The following is a 15,115-nucleotide window of genomic DNA, read 5'->3' as shown; positions in this document are numbered from 1 at the left end:
ACAATGTAGCAAAACTATACATTTCTCCCTTTTTTTGACAGCATCAATAGGTACTACCTTCTTCTTGAATTTTTTTTAAGAAGACAGTAAGTAACAAAGAGTTGCAAAATCTCATCACCATATGGTTTAAAACGCTGAAGTATTAACTTCTATAATAGAAGAATTTTTGGGAAAGAATAAGGAGGTTCGTGTAATACATCATGGACAATGATATGCCCATCAGCACATAGTTTTCAAATTCTCATCAGTGTCTGGCTTCATATGCTAAATCATGAAATTCTAAAGAAGAAAATTTGGAGAGAATAGATTGGTGCGTGTGATAAGCTACATTACATAGCCTAACCATCGGCACAAATTTTCGAACTTTTATGAGTGTGTGGTGTTGCACAGTGAATCATCAAGTTCTAGAAAGAAGACATGTGGAAGAGAAGTAGGATGTCTTAGTCACAGTGAGGTAAAATCAGCATGAATCATTGATAGTGACAACCCATCAACAAGAAGTGGTTTAATCCTTGAATCATAGAGTGAGTTGCAGTCTAGAGTCAATGATTCACTGTCAGTTAGTAATGATACCATGTCATACCTCAGTCTAGCAGGTCAAGGACATGAATAACCCTTTGTCATTTTAAGTACCACGCAAGTATCTCTTACAATGATGACTATGCAATCAAGGTAAGCCACTAGGTTATGCTTGATGTTTCAACAGAACGTGAGACTTGATGCATATGGAAAGCATGCTTCTAAGGATGAGAGTCAAGTAAGAGATGATTAACCAAGAAAGTAAACACTCAAGCCTTTCTATAATTTTCTGATGTAGACCAGGCAATCTCACTTTGAAGGTTTAGACACTGCCAGACAATCAGCATGAGATGGTGACTCAATGTTCTCAGCAGATGGTCTCGTTGATGAGAAACTTAGAGAGATTTAGGAACATACAACAGCATACTTCGATGAACATTTTCGAGTCATAAGTTACATACATGGCTCAAGACATGCCACCGTCAAAACATGAGTAACAATGATTTTTTAATGAGTGACTATACCAGATGAAGCATATGTTTCATCTTCAAAATTCATAACTACCTTCTTTTCAATTTTCAGCTTAGTTGCCTTGGTGAAACTTGATTGCTCCCCCTATGCTTGTAGTTCAATTCTTCTAAAAGCTAGAGACACTTGTAAATATAGTGTATGATCATCATGACATTTTAAAGCGATACAATGAAATTGAAAATCATGAATCAGATGTGTATTCACACATTAGGTAGACCGTCTCCAAGACCCACTTGGAACTATCTAAACACATCACATGATCAAGCATCCATGCTATCTCTCGTTTATGTTCAAATCAGTGCTTGAAACCAAAGAACTTTGAACACACAATAAATACATAACTTTTACGAGCTTTAGGGGGTAAATAAGTTTTAATATTCATAGATAATTTGAACATCAGACAAATCACTAAAATTTTCCCCTGACCTGAATAGTTGATGCCATTTTGTTTCTTCATTTCATTCTCCCCTTTGTATTTCAATCAACCGGAAAATTATTGTTAAGAAGATCTACATGACACTTGTTTTTTGAATTTTAACATAAAAATAATTAAACATAAATGACAAAATTTAAAAGAACTAAAACTAGGGCTCTAAATGAAGGGCTATGTTAATGGTTTGGTCTAGGCTTTCGGTTGTATTAGTTCTTTTGAGTATTTTTGGTGTAATAGTGAGTTATTTTGGAGTTTACGGTTTTGTAGTGTGTTTACGGGCATAAACTAGTTTACGGCCGTAAACCCTGTTTCCGGCCCATGTACCCTATAAATAGAGGTTGTGTAGGTCATTATTAGTTGTTGATGCAGATAGTTCACGGCTGCTGTAAATAGGTTGTACCAGACGTTTGTCAGTAATAATAGCGTGTGCAAGCTTGCTTCAATTCTGTTTCTACTCCGATTCTTATTCTATTTGATTGTTTGATTGTTTGATTACTTTTAAGATCTGTTTCCAGGACCTTACAATTGGTATCAGAGCAAAACCGGTGTCAAAGCATCATTCAATCGAGTTTTCGGCCGTTTAAACTCGTGTTCTTCACTGTTCGAGATTGGGTTTGGTATTTTCACTGCAAAAAGGGATCGAATCTGCTGAAATTTAGTGTTTTTGTGACATTCTAGGAATTTATTGCCAAGAGATTACGGCCGTAAACCCTGTTTACAACCATAAACTCAAGAATCTTCTTGAACCGTAAACTGTGTTCTTGGACCGTAAACAAAGCATCTACAATAATCGTAATCAGTGCATCTTAATTGACCATAAACACTCAGCCGTAATGTAACACCCGTTAAAATTAGGTCAATAACAATCACACGTGATTATGCCAATCATGTAATGTGATTTTGTCAAGCTAGTAACGTGATAAACATACTATAAATTCTAATAAAAATATGAACTTTCATGCATAATTTATGATATAACTCAAACTATAAGTCCATACGATTACAAAGTTATGGAGAACGTCTAAATCTGACTTCACGTGAAGAAGTTATGATAAACCCTAACACTATAAATCTTTATAATAAGAGGAATTTAGAATATACTTAGAATTAGCTATTAGAGTCTAAAAGAAATTTTAAGTACTCAGAAAATACCTACGAGTGGATAAAAAGAACGTCAAAAACAGAGTGCATATGCAAAAGTTATGACCTTCCGAAGTTACAGCTGTCTGAGAGCACGACACGTGTCAGAAACCCTAATCTGACTAGACTCACGACGTGAGCATCAAAACTGACGACGTGAGGAGTCAAAATGCCACATTTCGAAACTAGAAGTCTACGGAACGATAACCCAAAAGCTCACAATGTGAGCAAGGTTTTCTCACGACGTGAGGACGCTGCAGGACACGAATCGAGGCTAGAAAACACACGTTAAAGCTACAGATGACTCTTGCCATAAATCACGACGTGAACCTATCATTTCTCACGTTGTGAGGACCAAAAAAATCAGCCTATAAATAGAGGCTTCGACCCACTCACTTCCATACACCATTTCTCTTCTTTCTCTCTTGGTTGCTGGAGCCGTTTCGCTTCCCGAACCCCGACGACCTCGTACCGCTGACCGTTTTTGCTTAGATTACATAAAATCACGATATTAAGGTCAGTTTCACAGCCCCACTTTCTAATATGTCGGGGGAAAACACATGCTAAATATTATATATACGTTATTATTATGTCTATATGATAGTATATTAGTATCAACGTAGATAGTTATAATAACCGGGATATAGTTATTTCGTATCTGAAAGTATACAACTATCGTAAAGTTGTTAGCATGTTATTGTTATAGTAGTATACTAATGTAGATCTTGAGTTATACTTAGGATTATATATATATACATATATATATATATATATATATATATATATATATATATATATATATATATATATATATGTTGTGTGCAATATAGTTCCAGAGTTATACTCGGAAGTTCTATATGTTAATTGATAAGTATGTTTTTATTATTGGTTTTATGTTAAGATAAAACCTGTTTTTACTTCAAGTTATAGCTATTATACTGCCTAAATGTTATGAAATTAGGAGTAATGTTTAAAAGCATAGTCTAGTAACTTAGGGTTTTAGACGTGAAAATGCTTTTGTTGTTAGGACTATAGAACGTCGTCAAAGTATACATGAGCTACCTCATTCATCAACTAAGACTGGGGATCTTAGTGGAATTCCTCTGACCTGTAACCGTTAATCCCGTGTGAGCGAGGAAGTCGTGTATGAATAAGATACGGGTTGACGACCCAACTCGTGATTGTTAATTACAACCCAAGACAAGCGAGTGACGATCCGTTCCTTTTATTTGTTATTCCGACGTCGATGAAGCGTGCAGTGTTCCTCATGGTAATCATGAGTGGGTTGTCCTCATGGAAATCATGAGTGGGTTTTTATCAGAGGTATTATGTCATAGCAACGGTTACAGACTCATGGTAGCAACTTGTTAGAAACATTATACTTTGTCGTATACAAGTATTAATGTTAATTATAAGTTTCCCCCAACTTATACCCTAGGTACTACTTGTATATTAAGTAGATAATTATACCTAACATACATACTCATATAGAATTGAAATAGATTTATACGTAGTGGTTTTTACTCGTATATAATTGAAATAAGATTTGTACGTTGCAACCTTCATTTGTATGGAATTACAAACACTTATGTTATGTATATGAGACTTATAGATAAATTACTTATTTGGTAAGTAAACTTTTATACCTAGGATATATATACTAAACATTGCAGAGTCAAAATAATATTTTCAAAACAATACTTTTGAACTTGGAAAATGTATTATTTTTATTTGGAGTCAAAACCTGTGAACTCACCAACTTTATGTTGACGTATTTTAAATGCATGTGTTTTCAGGAAGTTGATAACTATGATACGAGAAATGACGTTACATTGCCCGGTGTTTCCGCCGATGGACGGGGTGTGACAAATTGGTATCAGAGCTAATAATTATATTGAATTAGTACTTTCTTAGGAAAGCACGACTATAGTTTAGGGCTTACTCTGTTAGGTTTAGGTATATCTCTTAACCTACGAATAAAATTATTATTAAATTCTACAACTGAAGGACTACTTACGGGAGCGGTGACAGGATAGACATGTCGTGTTGGGTTGTTGGATTTCAGAACGACTATATGCTAAAATATTCCTGCACACCGACTGTCCTGACTGGCCAGTGCCTTATCAGCTAGACCTGAAGTAACAAACAATAATTAATAATACCCATGAATACAACAAACACAAAGATATAGAGTCATGTATGAACTCAGTCCCACGATGAGATCACATGTATATAAACCAAAAATATAGAAAACCCAAACCCTCGATAAGAATTCAACGTAATGTTTTAGGTCAATGCTCCTTAGTCGAGTTTTATTGTACATGGGCCGAACCACAACTAAATGTAGACTGAGCACCTATGTTTAAATTATGGTTAGACCGATGCACAACTAAAATTGGATATGATATTTGATAGACTAAAACACATGAAGATTCTAGAAGATTAAAGATAGATCTCAGATCAGGATACCATCAACTCGGAGTACGAGAAGACGATGTTCGGAAAACACGATTTAGGACTCGGTATGGTCATTCTGAGTTCCTAGTTAACCCTTTTGGGATTGACCAATGCTCCAGCAATTTTCATGGACCTCATGAATAGTGTTTGCAAACCGTACTTGGATAAATTTGTGATAGTAGTTATCGATGATATATTGATATGTTCACAAACCAAGGAAGAACACGGTCAGCACTTGCAAATAATCTTGGAACTACTACGGAAAGAAAAGTTGTACGCCAAATTCTCCGAATGTGAATTTTGGATTAGAGAAGTACAATTTTTAGAACATGTGGTTAGTAACAAAGGGATTCATGTCCAACCCTCCAAGATTAAAGCAATTATGAATTGGAAGCACCAAAGACGCCAACAAAAGTATGTCAATTCTTAGGAATTGTTGGATATTACCGTAGATTCATAGAGAATTTCTCCAAAATAGCGAAGCCACTTACAATACTAACCCAGAAGGATACAAAGTTCAACTGGGAAGACAAACAAGAAGCTGCTTTTTAGAAACTGAAGAAAATGTTGTGTAGTGCATCAATCCTATCCCTTCCAGATGGGAAAGAAGATTTCATCGCATACTGCGACGCATCAAATCAAGGATTGGGATGTGTGTTGATGCAAAGAGGAAAAGTTATCGCCTACGCATCACGACAACTTAAGATGCATGAGAATAATTACACTACCCATGACCTTCAATTCGGAGTTGTTGTTTTTGCACTGAGAAGTTGGAGATACGCAATTGGCCAGAGAATATATAGGTGATACCTTATTTGCCGAGCTAGAAATCATCCACGAGACAACTCAAAAGATCGTGCAAATTAAGGATCCATTATAGGCAGCATGTGATCGTCAGAAGAGCTATGCTGACGTAAGACATAAGCATTTGGAATTCCAAGTTGGAGATAGAGTAATGTTGAAGCTCTCTCCTTGGAAAAGCATGGTTCGATTCAGGAAACGAGGCAAGCTAAACCACGATATATAGAACCTATTGAAATTCTAGCAAGAATTGGTTCTGTCGCATATCAACTTAAGTTACATCAAGTGCTAAGCAATATCCATAATGTTTTCCCCAACTATTTAACAAAACCTCATCCACAAAATAAATTCTGGGACGAAATTTCTTTAACAGAGGGAGAATGTAACACCCGTTAAAATTAGGTCAATAACAATCACATGTGATTATGTCAATCATGTAATGTGATTTTGTTAAGCTAGTAATGTGATAAACATACTATAAATTCTAATAAAATAATGAACTTTGATACATAATTTATGATATAACTCAAAGTATAAGTCCATACGATTAAAAAGTTATAGAGAACGTCTAAATCTGACTTCACGTGAAGAGGTTATGATAAACCCTAATACTATAAATCTTTATAATAAGAGGAATTTAAAATAGACTTAGAATTAGCTATTAGAGTCTGAAAGAAAGTTGTATTACTCGGAAATACCTACGCGTGGATATAAAGAACGTCAAAAAACAGAGTTCGTATGCAAAAGTTACGACCTTCCGAAGTTACAGCTGTCTGAGAGCACGACACGTGTCAGAAACCCTAATCTGACTGAACTAACGACGTGAGCATCAAAACTCACGACGTGAGGAGTCAAAACGCCACATTTCGAAACTAGAAATCTACAGAACGATAACCCAAAAGCTCACGACGTGAGCAAGGTTTTCTCACGACGTGAGGACGCTGCATGACACAAATCGAGGCTAGAAAACACACGTTAAAGCTACAGATGACTCTTGCCATAACTCACGATGTGAACCTATCATTTCTCACGTTGTGAGGGCCAAAAATCAGCCTATAAATAGATGCTTCGACCCATTCACTTACTTACACCATTTCTCTTCTTTCTCTCTCGTTTGTTGGAGCCGTTTCGCTTCCCGAACCCCGACGACCTTGTATCGCTGACCGTTTTTACTTAGATTACATAAAATCACGATATTAAGGTGAGTTTCACGGCCCCACTTTCTAATATTTCGGGGAAAAACACATGCTAAGTATTATATATACGTTATTATTATGTCTATATGACAGTATATTAGTGTCAACGTAGATAGTTATAATAACCGGGATATAGTTATTTCGTATCTGAAAGTATACAACTATCATAAAGTTATTAGCATGTTGTTGTTATAGTAGTATACTAATGTAGATCTTGAGTTATACTTAGGAATATATATATATATATATATATATATATATATATATATATATATATATATATATATGTTGTGTGCAATATAGTTCCAGAGTTATACTCGGAAGTTCTACATGTTAATTGATAAGTATGTTTTATTATTGGTTTTATGTCAAGATAAAACCAAGTATGTTATATGTTGTTTTTATTGATTTTATGTTAAGATAAAACCTGGTTTTACTTCAAGTTATAGCTATTATACTGCCTAAATGTTATGAAATTAGGAGTAATGTTTAAAAGCATAGTCTAGTAATTTAAGGTTTTAGACGTGAAAATGCTTTTGTTGTTAGGACTATAGAACGTCGTCAAAGTCTACATGAGCTACCTCATTCATCAACTAAGACTGGGGATCTTAGTGGAAGTCCTCTGACCTGTAACCGTTAATCCGGTGTGAGAAAGGAAGTCGTGTATGAATAAGATACGGGTTGACGACCCCACTCGTGGTTGTTAATTACAACCCAAGACAAGCGAGTGACGATCCGTTCCTTTTATTTGTTATTCCGACGTCGATGAAGCGTGCGGTGTTCCTCATGGTAATCATGAGTGGGTTGTCCTCATGGAAATCGTGAGTGGGTTTTTCTCAGAGGTATTATGTCATAGCAACAGTTACAGACTCATGGTAGCAACTTGTTAGAAACATTATACTTTGTCGTATACAAGTATTAATGTTAATTATAAGTTTCCCCCTACTTATACCCTAGGTACTACTTGTATATTAAGTAGATAATTATACCTAACATACATACTCGTATAGAATTGAAATAGATTTATACGTAGTGGTTTTTAATCGTATAGAATTGAAATAAGATTTGTACGTAGCAACTTTCGTTTTAATGGAATTACAAACACTTATGTTATAGTATTTGAGACTTATAGATAAAGTACTTATTTGGTAAGTAAACTTTTATACCTAGGATATATATACTAAACATTGGAGAGTCAAAATAATACTTTCAAAACTATACTTTTGAACATGGAAAATGTATTATTTTTATATGGAGTCAAAACCTATGAACTCACAAACTTTATGTTGACGTATTTTAAATGCATGTGTTTTTAGGAAGTTGGTAGCTATGATACGAGAAATGACGTTACACTGCCCGGTGTTTCCGTCGACGGCCGGTGTGTGACACGTAAACACACGACCGTAAACTGAGTTTAGGGCGGCAAACCCAACTTCGACGGGAAACTCAATTTTGACCGGAAACTAAAATTTGACAATTTTTCTGTTTTAAATCTTTACCTTAAAACTTAATAATAAATCAATGGATTCTCAAATTCAATCACATCATCATGAGCTGGATTCTGTCATGGGCACAATTACACGCATTCCAAGACTTCTTTCTGCAGATGGTTTTCCTGAATGGAAATACCATATTGAAAAGTATATGAAAATGAAAGACTTCAAATTTTGGCGAAGCATCATCAAGGGTCCTGTCCGAATTACCACCACTGTTGTAGGACAGTTAGTTGACAAAGCAGTTGAGAACTATACAGATGAAGATTTTGAGAAAGTTGAGGAATAGGAAAGGGCCTTGGCCACTCTGACAATGGCTATATCCCCTGATAAAGCTCAAGGTTTCAGAGAGTATACTTCAGCTAAATCTTTGTGGGAAGCCCTGATTAAGGTATACGAAGGAAATGAAGATATGAAGGAAATCTGCCAGGATATGCTACACCAGAAATTCAACATGTTCAACTATATTCCCGGAGAAGCCTGGGAGGCATAGCTGCAACGATTCATCACTCTCACTAATGAGATGAACATTTATGGGATCTTCTTGACCAAGTCAGAGATAAACAAAAAGCTACTGAATGCTCTTCCAAAGTCATGGGACATGAATGTAGCTGTTATTAAGAAGACCAAGGATTTGAATCGTCTCACTCTTGCTGAAAGCATGGCGATCATCAAAGCTTGTGATATTGATGATAAATAGTGAGAGATTAACCATGTGAATTCATATTCGACTGTAAATCTCAGAATATCTGCTAAGAATGCACTCTCATCAATCATTCCTTCTTCAGGTCAAGCATTTGCTTTTCAACAACCTCATATTCAAACCTTTACTGCTGCGTCATCTATGCCTCACTCCTAAAGTCAATCATCTGTTACTCCTCAAGCTGCACCCTCCTCCAAGGCGCCAGTTGTGTCCTCTTCCTCAAACACAAAGGAAAGTGATGAGAATCTTGCTTTTTCCATAGGGCTTGTTAACTGCTATAATGCTTTTGTAGCTAGCGAGCTTCCACCTCAGTTGTCGTTTGCTGATCTGGATCAGATTCATCAGAAAATGTGGAAGAGATGGATATTACATGGCAAATTGCTATGGCAGTATTCAGGGCAAAGCAGTTTGCTAAAAAGACAGGGAAGAATAATTGGGTGATGAATGCTGATAAAAAAGTGGGGTTCAACAAGAGAAATTTGCGGTCCCACAACTATCACGAGCTGGGTCATTTTGCTCGTGATTTCCAGATACCGGATCGAAGGTTGAATAATGACAGGACAATGGTTGCGGTGGGAAACAATCATGGAAATGCTACAGTCAATGGTGAGACAGCTATGGTTGCTCAATTATTTGAATGGGAGGACTAGATTCAGGCTCTGAATATTTCAGGACCTGAAAATGCTCACCTAGACCATGTCCATGATGAAGCTCCTGTAAAGAATGTTCCAGCTGATCCTGTAGAGAAAATGATGGAGCTACAGTTTGCACTGATGGTATCTACTTCTTTCGAACCCAAGAAAAATGAGGTAAGTTTACCTTCTTGTTCTCAGGCATATATTGATTATGTTAAAATTCTTCATGACAAAACAGATTCATTATGTAGAGAAGTAGAGGACCTTAGTTATGAGGGCTATCAACATAGAAAAGGACAAAAACCCCTAAAGGCCCGCTTAGAGACAAAAATAAAGGACTTTAGAAAACCTCAGGAAGACTAAAGTAACAAATGTGAAAATTATGACTATATCAAGAGACAGAATGTTGAGTTAATTACTGAGGTTGATACATTAAAAGGCAAATTTGAAACTGCAGATTTTGATTTAAGAAATTTGATGTGTTAAGCGAAGTAGTTGGAAATATGATAGATCATTGTTTGCAATTAAAAAATAACCAGCAAAAAGGTTTAGGATATGATAAAGTGCCTCCTCCTTTTAACCATACATATCAGTATCACCCTTTGTCTAAAGAGGAGATTGTTAACGAACCATTCATGGTTTATGGCAAGCCATCGGGTTTTGTTTCAAGAGGATTTATTAATTTTGAAAGTACTAACATTTATACTTCCCCTGCAGATCAATCCTTACATCAGTCAAAGCACGAAGATGAAGGATATGTTTCTAATAATAAACTTGAGTCTAAACCTGATGTGTTTATTTCAAATGAAAATTTTATTGTTTCCGAAGTTAAAAAGGATGATATTTTTTGTGATACTTCTGCATTAGCTCATGCTAAATTAAACTTTTTTGAAGTGTTTGATGAATTATTTGATAATCCTGATGTTTGTGATCCTTTTGTTGAAAACACATCAATTCCACAAGTCACACCATCTGATGCACTCTCACTTATCTCACAACCTGTTTCATGCACATGTTCTTGTGGAAAAAGTTAGGGTGTCAGCAAAGAAAATGAATCTAAGAAATGCAGTACCGGTTTTAATAATAATAAACAGATTTGTTTTAATTGTGGTATTGGTGGTCATATAGCGAGGAATTGTCCAAATAGGATTTTTGTACATTATATGTCACCGAGAGGAGAAAACGAATCTAGAGGAAGGTCTTTAACTAGAAAGTCCTCAAGAACTCGTTCTCAGAATGATGATTGGAAGGATGATCGAAGTTGAAAAAGGGCAGTTTTTCAAAAGAATAAAAGGGTTTTTCATGACAAAGTTACAAACAGTTTTCCACAACTGAACAAGGTTCCACCAAGATCGGTTTCATCAAAGAGCAGTTCTGGATCTTCAACCATTTCTGGTAGAACATCCAGATGCTCAATGCAAACTGATAAGAAACCTATTTCAAAACCACCTGTGACTGTTAAGAAACCCAATTATCAGTGGATGCCCAAATTAACTTCCAATCAATCATCAGCATCCTCTGAAAAGGTTAATAATGATGATTCAAATTTGAAGGTTTTAAAAGATCATTCAGAAAAAGTGAAGGGTTAACCCAGGATAGTGATGACCTGGGTTCCCAAATGTAAATGATCCCGCTCATTTTGCAGGGACAATTGCGGAGGAATGTCATCAGACCTTGGTATGTCGACAGCGGCTACTGCTGACATCTGACAGGAGACATATCCCAATTGAGCAACATTCAATCTTTTAATGGGAGATATGTTTCCTTTGCGAGCGTAGAAGGTGGCAAGATCACTCAGAGAGGAATCGTAACCAATGGAGTGCTAAGTTTTGAGAACGTCAACTTTTCTCCCAAGTTAAAGCACAGCTTGTTGAGTGTTTCTCAAATTTGTGACAATGGATATTCTATGCATTTCACAGACAAAGAGTGCATGATTCTCAAGCCAGGCATTGTCATCCCAGAAGAGTGGATTCTTGTCAAATCAAAGCGGGATGGAAATGCTTACATTATTGATATGAGCAACAACATTCCCGAACAAGTCACTTGCCTATTTTCAAAGGTCTCTGAACAAAATGCTATGCTGTGGCACCGACGACTAGGTCATGCTAACGCTAAAAATATGAATCATCTTGCAAAGAATGAGATGGGCCGTGGTCTCCCTGTCATAGATTTTATAACTTTTGAGAAGTGAGTGTCATGTGCTCAGGGAAAGCATCATAGGAAACCACACCTTCCAAAACAGGTTAACTCAATCAGACAGGTGGTCCAATTATTACACATGGACTTCTTTGGTCTGGTCAACGTCCTAAGCATCAACAAAAATTCATATTGTCTGGTTGTGATCGATGATTTCTCTCGTTTTACATGGGTTTTCTTCTTATCCAACAAAGATGGGGTTGCTGATCTGATAAAGAAGTTCATTGTGTTGATTGAGAACCAAACCAACAACCGGGTGAAGGCACTTCGCATTGATAATAGAACATAATTCAAGAATACTTTTTTTAGTCATTTTTGCGCTGAAAAGGGAATTATGTGTCAATACAGTTCTGTTCACACACCTCAACAAAATGGTGTTGTTGAGCGGAGAAATAGAACATTAAAAACGCTGCAAGGACGATGCTAAGTGACTCCAAATTACCTGTTTTCTTTTGGGCTGAAGCGATTAACACTGCTTGCTACGTTTAGAATCGTGTTTTAATCAACAAAGCTCAGATGAAGACACCATATGAGATTCTATATGGTCATAAGCCTTCAGTCAGTGACTTCCATGTATTTGGCTGCCCTTGCACCCTTCTTCACCTGGAGTCCAACCCAAAGTTTAATGCCAAAGCCGATGATTGTTACTTCGTAGGGTATGCTACACGCACTGCGTATATGGTTTACAATTAGAAGATGAAGCAGATTGTAGAATCCTTCGACGTACACTGGTTGGAGAAAAATGAGATGGATGCTCGAGTGGGCCCTGATTGGTTATTTGATTACACATCACTCTTCAAATCCATAAATGTGTCTTCAGATGGTTCATCTGGGTCTTCCTCTGGTTCGAAGATTGTGTTTGAAGAAGAAGATGAAGAAGTTGTGTACAGATCTCCAACGGTATCATCTTCACCACTTGAGGGGGAGTCATCTGTTCCATTTAGTAGTCAAGAATCTCTAGTTCAAGATGATACTCCAGATGTTGATGCTATACCTGTTACTCCTGTTGAAAGAAAAGTTATGTCTAGAGATGCTTCCGCTGTTACTCCAACTTTTATGGAACTACTCTTTCCTGAAGAAATTGCCAATGAGTTTGCAGCAGATTCATCTAATGTGGAACAACCAGCAAATGATGGAGTCTTCAACATTCACAATTTTCCAATTTCACTCAACGACATCAGGCAGGAAATACCCTCTAGAATCGAATGCGATCATCCGATCGAAAACATCATTAGTTAGCTGGGCGATGGAGTTAGAACTAGAAGTCAGAGTGGAGATGTTAATGCATGTCTCTATTCTTGCTTTATCTCTCAAATAGAGCCTAAGAACACTGAAATTGCTTTGAATGAGCCTAGCTGGGTAGATGCTATGCATGAAGAGCAGAATCAGTTTGAAAAGCTTGGGGTTTGGACATTGGTTGAGTTACCAAAAGGCAAAAAGTCTCTTGACACACGCTGGGTCTATCGAAACAAGCAGGATGATTCTGGAGTTATAGTGTGTAATAAAGCAAGATTGGTGGTTCGCGGGTTTAGACAGATCTAGGGTCTTGATTATACCGAGGTTTATGCTCCAGTGGCTCGCTTGGAGGCTATTCGTATCTTCCTTGCATATGCTTCCTACATAAACTTCACGGTTTACCAAATGGATGTCAAGACAGCTTTCTTGTATGGCAAGATGAAGGAAGAAATCTATGTTGATCAGCCCCATGGGTTCGTTAACTCAAAGTTTCCTAATCATGTCTAAAATTTAGACAACGCGTTGAATGGGTTACATCAAGCTCCTCGAGCGTGGTATGCGACTCTCACAAAGCACTTGCTCGAGCATGGATACTCTCGTGGCACTATCGATCAAACCTTATTCATCAAGCATGTTGGTAATGATCATATTCTAGTTCAGATCCACGTTGACGACATTATCTTTGGGTCTACCAGTCCACAACTATGCAAGAGTTTGAAGGCGTTATGAAATAGCGGTTCGACATGAGTTTGTTGGGAGATATGACCATGTTTCTGGGGCTTCAGGTCAAACAAAATTCAACCGGAATCCTGCTCCATCAAGCTAAGTATGCGGAGGATATTCTTGAGAAGTTCGGGTTTCAAGACACAAAACCTGCATTGACACCAATGGCCGAAAGACCCCTGCTGACTCCAGATACAAAGGGCGAATCCGTAGATCAGACACACTACAGATCGATGATCAGATCGTTGATGTATCTAACGGCAAGCCGTCCAGACATCATGTTTGCAGTTTGTCAATGCGCACATTACCAGGCTAATCCTAAACTTTCACATCTTATTTTTGTCAAAAGAATCTTTCGGTACATCAAAGGCAACCCAAAATTGAGTCTTTGGTATCTGAAAAATTCTGAATTTGATTTATATGCATTTACTGACAGTAATTATGGAGGCTGTGAGCTTGACAGGAAATCTACATCAGGGGGTGTCGATTCCTTGGAGACAGGCTAGTGTCGTGGCAGTGCAAGAAACAGCACATTGTCTCAACCTCAATAGCGGAAGCGGAATATGTTGTTGCCTCTGCCTGTTGTTCTCAAGTTATCCGAATCCAACATTAGCTGTTGGATTACAGTTTAATTATCTAGAAACCCCTATTTACTGTGATAATGAGGCTGCAATTCAAATTGCTAAAAATCCTGTCCAACATTCCAAAACCAAGCACATTGATATCAAAATTCATTTTATCAAAGACTGTTATGAGCGTTCAATCATTCGGCTGGAACAAGTTCCCATTGCTAATAATGTGACGGATCTGTTCACAAAGCCTTTTAACAAAGGTCGATTTGATGTGCTTGTTGGCTTTTTGAAAATGATTCGTTTTGAGGATTAAATTTTTGTCTTAGGTTAGTTTAAATTTACACATTTTTATTTCATTCTCACCTAAGCACAAATTTAAGGGGAGAAATAAACAAAAACTAAACAAAAATTTAAAAGTTAAAAAAAATCCAAAAACAATAAATATTAAAAAAAAACATGTTGCTAATAGTTTTGTTTGTA

The sequence above is a fragment of the Lactuca sativa genome, chromosome 2 (assembly GCF_002870075.4).
Source record: "Lactuca sativa cultivar Salinas chromosome 2, Lsat_Salinas_v11, whole genome shotgun sequence".
NCBI classification, from domain to species: Eukaryota; Viridiplantae; Streptophyta; class Magnoliopsida; order Asterales; family Asteraceae; genus Lactuca; species Lactuca sativa.
This window is presented reverse-complemented; position numbering follows the sequence as displayed.